Source organism: Littorina saxatilis, unplaced genomic scaffold (genome assembly GCF_037325665.1).
Source record: "Littorina saxatilis isolate snail1 unplaced genomic scaffold, US_GU_Lsax_2.0 scaffold_1149, whole genome shotgun sequence".
Taxonomy (NCBI): Eukaryota; Metazoa; Mollusca; class Gastropoda; order Littorinimorpha; family Littorinidae; genus Littorina; species Littorina saxatilis.
The window spans coordinates 1,193-8,920 of NW_027127493.1; the positions used below are offsets into that span (position 1 = coordinate 1,193).

Consider the following 7,728-nt stretch of genomic DNA (forward strand, 5'->3'; position numbering starts at 1 on the left):
TCGTTTTGAGATTATCACGTTTTCTGTGTCTAAGCCGTTGTCTTTACACGACAGAGTTAACTAAGTTAACATGTAACTACACTATTTTTGGGGGAAATGTGATTTGCAAAAAAATGAGTTCATAAGAGAGCCGTACTTTATTCTATGTATTGTTGTAAGTTCCTAAATAATCGATCAAAGAAAAATCAACGACATAGTCACTGGGGACTGAATGGGGATTTTAAGCTCTTCATGCTGATCTTACTGAAATTCTCTTACCGAAGCAGTTTCCGTCTTTAGCACAAATGCCGGTTGAGCAGTTTGCTCCACACTTGTTTCCACAATGGTTTCCCCATCGGCCAGCCACACACTCTGAACAGTGATGAAAAACAAAAACACAAATCAAACACTTGCAATTTGAGTAATGGGGAAAGCGAGACTCATTAACATGTGTTGTTTCTTGGTAGCTACTACCTTGGGTTCTCATACAAAAAAAGTTTCTGTTTGTGAATGGTTGTTGTTTCTGTAAAGTGAATATTTGTCTTGGGCGGAGAGAATTAGCTGCGACAGACGCTTGGCAACAAAAACATTGTCAAACAGTCCCTGTGTCGTACCTGCACAACTAATATGAACATGGGAAGAGGTCATCATGGAACACTTTAAAGAAAAATAGAACTCACAAACAAACACAAACAGTTAGGTATGGCAGCCAGGTTTAGTTTGGCATGGGTGGTGTTTTTTCCCCACGTATATAAGATACAGTCCTTATGCACCACATGTGCTTGGTGGAATGATTACTCGAAAAATGCTTACACTCAGGAATGGGTGCACCCAATGTAGGTCTTATTTAGCTACCAGTTCTACACTAGGTGTATTTATTAGATAAGGACTCATTAACTTGTTCGCATTTCGCCTGGCAGTAGGACTAAAACAAAGCAATTACGACCAGGTCGGCTGCTATGAAGTGGTTCTTACCGGAACAGTCAGGTGTGACGCACGTCTGCTCAATGCAAAGTCCAGTTCCTGGGTGACAAGTGTTGTCCACACATATGTTTGACCAGCACGCCTGGTCACATTCAGGACCGTACCATCCTGGCTGGCAGACTGAAAAAAACCAATGATCGTAAATCAGAACAAGCAACTTTAAGTGTAAACTCTACCAACATATCTTGTCCGATTTTGTAGCTGAGTCAAATAACCAACTATTTGAAAAACACTTTGACGAGACGAAAAGTATTGCTGCTGTTTACTCCGTCCGCGTGTCTGTGATAATGATGTTCATTTGGAGAAGATCCATACACACAGTAAACACTGTCATGGATGGCTAATGTTGTAATGTATGTAAGAAGGATGTTGCTTAAAAGAACATGAGAACCACCCAGTCAGCACACGATATCGGGTCGATATCGGTCCGATATCGGATTTGACCGGATATCTCGGACCAAGATATCCGATATCGGTCCGATATCGGTCCGATATTGGATTCCAAGTTTGCTCATCAGATTAACGTTAAATTAATGTTAACTTTTTACGTTAATTAAGTTAACATTAATTTAATGTTAATCTGATGAGGAAACTTGGAATCCGATATCGGTCCGATATCGGATTCCAAGTTTGCTCATCAGATTAACATTAAATTAATGTTAACTTTTTACGTTAATTAAGTTAACATTAATTCAATGTTAATCTGATGAGCAAACTTGGAATCCGATATCGGACCGATATCGGACCGATATCGGATTCCAAGTTTGCTCATCAGATTAACATTAAATTAATGTTAACTTTTTACTTTAATTAAGTTAACATTAATTTAATGTTAATCTGATGAGCAAACTTGGAATCCGATATCGGACCGATATCGGATATAACGTTAAATTAAAGTTAATTTTGTTTACGGCTAATGTCAGTTTTACCAAATAAAAAGCATAATATAATGGTTAGATTAACGTTATTTAAACATGTGTTTTTTTACGTTGAGTGCGAAAATAAAAAGAACCAAAATAAAACTATAATTAAATTTTTTATTGAGATTTTTTTTTTTTTCCTCGGACCAAGATATTCTGATATCGGTCCGATATTGGATTCCAAGTTTTCACATCATCGCCAATACAATCCCATCCATCACACCAATATGGGCACGATATCAGACCAATATCGGATACGATATCGGGTCGATATCGGACCGATATTGGATTCCGACATTGGGCCAATAAAGTTGACGTTAATTTAACGTTAATCTGATGAGCAAACTTGGAATCCAATATCCGACGGATATCAGGCAGATATCGGATATCTTGGTCCGAGATATCCAGCCAGCACCCCGATATCGGACCGATATCGGGATACGATATCGGGTCCCGATATCAGATTTCAAATCGGGTCGATATAGGATTACGACATTGGGCCAATATTGGATATAGGTCCGATACAAAGAACCAAAATAAAACTATAATTAAACTTTTTATTAGAATTTTTTTTCTCCCTCAGACCAAGATATCCCATATCTGCCCGATATCGGTCCGATATTGGATTCCAAGTTTGCTCATGAGATAAACGTTTAGTTTTTACGTTAATTTAACGTTAAATTAACATCAAATTAACGTTCATTAAAACAAAACCATAATATAAAGTTAAATTAAAGTTAATTTTCGTTTACGGCTAATGTCAATTTTACCAAATAAAAAGCACAATATAATGGTTAGATTCAAGTTATTCAAACGTGTGTTTTTTTATGTTGAGTGCAAACATAAAAAGAACCACACATAAAAACGGTCATACACGTAAAATTCCACTCGTGCAAAAACACGAGTGTACGTGGGAGTTTCATCCCACGAATCCAGAAGAAGAAGAAGAAGGAAGTGTGCATGCTAACATGAAACAAAACAAAAGACAAATAAATAAAACCATTAGAAATATGTTGTGAGAATATGTTCTAAACATTTATTCATCATTTCCATGATATATATACTGTACATTTAAAAAAAACACACACCATAAAACCATGATAAAAATGTCGGAAGTTGAATCAGTTCTAAAGTTTCTGGAAGTGAGTTTGGATACATGTATCCCACTTTTAGGTTTTGTACCTAGAAATTTACCAATTCTATTCCATCTTTTGGGTTTAAAAAAAATAGTCTTCGCACAGCTAGGTATCTTGTACATGTATCCGAATGATGCCAGAGACACAAGGAAAGATGAGGTTATTTGCAACACCACCAGCAGAGGAAGAAGTCATTCACTTTGCAGCAGCAGATAAAAAGAATTGTTGAATTTGAAGCAGGAGCAGACACAGAAGTTGTTGAATTTGTAGCGTCATCTGCAGACAAAGAAGTTGTTGAATTTGCAGCAGACGATATACTTGTTAAACCTGCAGCAGCAAACGAAGAAGTCATTCACTTTGCAGCAGCACCAGACAACAAGAATTGTTGAATTCGAAGCAGGAGCAGACAGAGAAGTTGTTAATGTTGAGTTTGCAGCAGACGATATATACTTGTTAAATCTGCAGCACCAGCCTTGGAAAAAGTTGTTGATACAACCAGTGCAGACGATGGCATGTCTGCAATAGGAGACTTTGAAGATCTGCTCCAAATGCTATGACATCTGCAAAGACAGAGAATGCAACAATCTTAAAACATAAAGAATTCAGTGTGATTTGAGAACTTCAGTGTAAACACTATAATTATGTCTTCTTTGTTAATGCTCTTTGCTAAATATAGAACTGAAGGTAAATAAGGTTTACATTGTCTTTGCATTATGCCAATATTTGTTGAATTTACTTGTGTATATATATGCTAACTTTGATAGCATTCTTCTGTGTTTGAATGAAATGCTCTTAGTCAATGCTGCCTGGCATGGATAACAACCCCCCCCCCCCTCCCCCAACACACACAGAACACCTTCCCGAAGTTTTTTCCAAGACTAAGACTGAGTAAGAGTAAGACAATAATATGTCAGTTGGACCTGGACTAAAAATATGTATAGGTCCAGATGTCCCGGCTACAACAAATTGTTCTGTCAGAAGACCTCTTATAGTTCTTTATGTCGAAATTGATGTGATGGTCGACCAGCCAAGATTTAGAACAATGCGTCATAAGCATGTATTAATGACCCCAGACCGAAGCCTGACAACAACACTGCCTTCTCTCATAAATGATTTTCAGTTATAAATATAATATGACTGCTGGAACATTCATCAAGCGTTAACGTGGATTTTACCTGCAAACACACACACACACACACACACATACACACACACACTTACTTGGCCTCAAAAGCCAGAATGTCACTTGTCAGGGTTGTAACTTGTAGTTTACATCCCTGTGAATGCTTTCTGGTATCCTCATGGTATTTTCCTCCCACCCTGCAATGAAAGCATTGATGTGTGAGTTGCATTACAGTAGAGAACAGTGGTCAATCAAAACTTGTTTTAAGTGTCTTTGAAAAGACGATTTTCGAAAATAACTCTCTGAGATCTCTTATAAATGTTACTGTACAGTAATGAATTAGACCAGAAGCTGTGAGATTGAACAAATGTGTGAAAATGTGTGGCAATTATCAGATTGACAGAGAGAAATAAAATATCAGAGAGAGAGAGAGAGAGAGAGAGAGAGAGAGAGAGAGAGAGAGAGAGAGAGAGAGAGAGAGAGACAGACAGACAGACAGACAGACAGACAGACAGGGAGAGAGAAACAGACAGGGAGAGAGAAACAGACAGAGAGACTGAAACTGAGAAAGACAGACAGAGCAAGAAACTAGAAAGACAGAAGGCAGGAAAGAAAGAGAAAGAGAGATAAATTCACCTTTCCAATCGTTATGCATGATATTGCTTTGATATTGGTGACTCGTATCAAAAATAAGTCAACAATCACAATGCCAACGGATTCTGAACTTATGAATATGATTATGAATTTACAACACAAGTCACACAGTGAAGTAACATTACCTGAAAGTTCCATTTGCCATTCGCTCAGCGTCATAAGATCTGTATTGTGTAGTCCTGATATATGCTGAAGTGCAGCATGTTATCTTATATCAGCAGACACACTAGCTTTGAAGTTGCAGGAGTGTTAAAAACGGTAAAAATACAGTACAAACTTTCTTGAGTTCGATTCGACAGAGAAAAGTCCGAGAGTAATGTCCCTTGGCGATCACGGGAGGTCACTCAGAATTACTTGTCCGGCAGTTACTGAGTAAACAAATGGCGAAATGCGTTGGGAAGATTGAAAACAGGCAGTTGCTAGAGCACTATGTTATACAACATCAGAAACGATCCTGACTGGACAGTCCAATACTAAGACAGAAGGAGGAAGACAGAACTGGACTGGTTTCAAGAGTGTTCCAAACAGTCGATCATCATGCATCACGTAAAACGTTGAGTGAGTATCGCCTATGCCTATGAACTTGGAAGATAGTTTTGCTAATTATTGAGACTTGATGTATTTTTTTCTCTTGGAATATATGAGACTAAAAAGTGTGTTTGTTTCTTAGGTGTGTGTGTGTGTCACTGTGTGTGTTTGTGTCACTGTGTGTGTTTAGGTGGTTGCTGATTTTCTTTATTGTTGTTGTAAAAATAAAATGGTGATTTTAACTAAGAATCCTTTTATGGTTCTGTTGTGCATAATAAACAGTTTTTATTCTTTCAGATTTATAAAAATACCTCTCTACACACACACACACACACACACACACACACACACACACACACACACACACACACACACACACACACACACACACACACACATTGAATGTAGACAAATAAATCTGCCAGTGATGGAAGAAATGGTGAAGAACAAATGAAAGGTGAGGGAGGTTTTGCAGACAGCATGTCTCCTTATGAAAGCACAAACATGTTCATACAATGTCAACATTTTATATGATCATCTTGTTGCGTCATACTCATAACGGTTAATCTTTTTACTGCAGCTGGCCGTGAGGAAGCGCCATATTCAAACCGACAACAAGCAATTCGAACAGGTGCTTGCGAAGTGGTTGACAGGATTGTCGGATCGTCTACATGGTGGGAGGATGTCGAAGATCAACACAGAAAACGAGGACGAGGACTAAGATGAAGATGGTAAATAAAATTAGTGCTAATGTGCTGACAGCCAGCAAGGAACACGCCTCTCGGATTCACTCTCTCTTCATTTTGTGTTATTTTGCCTCTACATGATATAATGCCTCTACATATATATATATATATGATATAATGCCTCTGCAAGGATTCCCTAGGCCTACTGTTTTGGAACAAATGCTATGTGCAATTATGTCGGAGAATGGGCTGACATCGTTCAATACCGACTGTTGTGGCGACTGAACAATGGCGATACTGCGTTTTTGATGTTCGACAAAGGCGGCCATGAAAAAGTGCGTCGGTGGTGCTACGTTGTGTGTCTCCAACTTTCAATCGCAGCTGACAGTGTCAGATTCAGGCTGTATGGTGCGGAGTGATGTTGTTGCGAGTGACGCTGATAGGCGGAAGGTGACAGACGATGCCAGATATGACGGAGACAAAGAACATCAATGGTCTAACCTAGCTGATATGTTTCAGAGGATGAGCGAGGAAAGCACCGTGAGGATAAAAGAGATGGTCTGAACATTTCCCGTTCCCCACCCTTGTGAAGAATTGGAGCGTAACAATCATTTGTTTTGATTATCATGACTGGACAGAACCGTTGCGTGACCAGTCCGTTGTTTGTTGCAAATCGAAAGACTTATTTAGTTATAATTGATTTCATAACTGGTTATCCGTTTGCGACGATTTTCCCGTCTCCTTTGTGTTAATTTGATTCATGCGTTTTGTGAAGTTATTATTATTTCCTTATTCCAAGGGGGCTATCGCCTTATGGAATTAAATACTTTGACTTTGATGGGTCACATGAATCGTGACACTCCATAATTATTCGGTGGGGACCCATTGGTTAGTGGTCTGCTCTGCAATGCTGTGAGTCATGGGTTCAAGCCCGTCCTTTGGCAGCAGAGTGGATGACATTTCAGTGGATGAGTTATCTTATCACAAGGTCAGTTATTAATTGTATTAACTGTTGAATTTTAATTGATAGTTGTAATTTGTTTATGTTGCATTGGTAACTTATGTGTTTTCAATGATACAGTTGGTTATTAAATTATTCTCATTCTGCCTTTGACTCACTTTCATTTGTACTTGTGTGACAATGTTTATTGACTCACTTTCATTTGTACTTGTGTGACAATGTTTATCAACTACTTCATCTTATCATTTCTGTCTCCTTTTAAATTTTCTTCTGTTCTTGGGCCAGAAATCTAATATTTACGGATTACAGCAAGTTTTAGTGCAGGTCAAAGACGAACAAGTGCGAAAGCAATTGCCAAGCATGAAGCATGTTTTCATTAGTCAAGAAGTAAAGTCAGAGGTTCAAAGATGATCAGATAATTAATGCCAACTATTCGCTGGTTTTGCTTCATCGACTCTGCGGGCAGCTTCCAGGAAACCAAAGTTTTCAGGTTCAGGGGGAAGTATGGTTGCAAAGCTGAAACTTAAAGGAATTGACGGAAGGGCACCACCAGGGCACCATAGAAGGGCACCACCCTTATCGGTTCCCGATATCGGTCCATTATTGGTTCCCGATGTTAGGCCGATATCAATTCTCTATATCGTACCGATATCGGACCAATATTAGTCCAATGTCGGAATCCGATATCGACCCGATATCGTCCCGATTTGCAATCCGATATCGGTCCGATATCGGGATCCGATATCGGGATCCGATA

General features: G+C 38.7%; 1 long non-coding RNA gene across 1 annotated transcript; it reads left to right on the forward strand.

The window, feature by feature from the left end:
- Nucleotides 1–5,045: 5,045 nt before the first annotated feature.
- Nucleotides 5,046–7,117, forward strand: LOC138955932 (uncharacterized). The gene is made up of 2 exons (XR_011452432.1): nucleotides 5,046–5,354; nucleotides 5,905–7,117. It is a non-coding gene; the product is annotated as an uncharacterized lncRNA (long non-coding RNA).
- The last annotated feature ends 611 nt before the right edge of the window (nucleotides 7,118–7,728 follow it).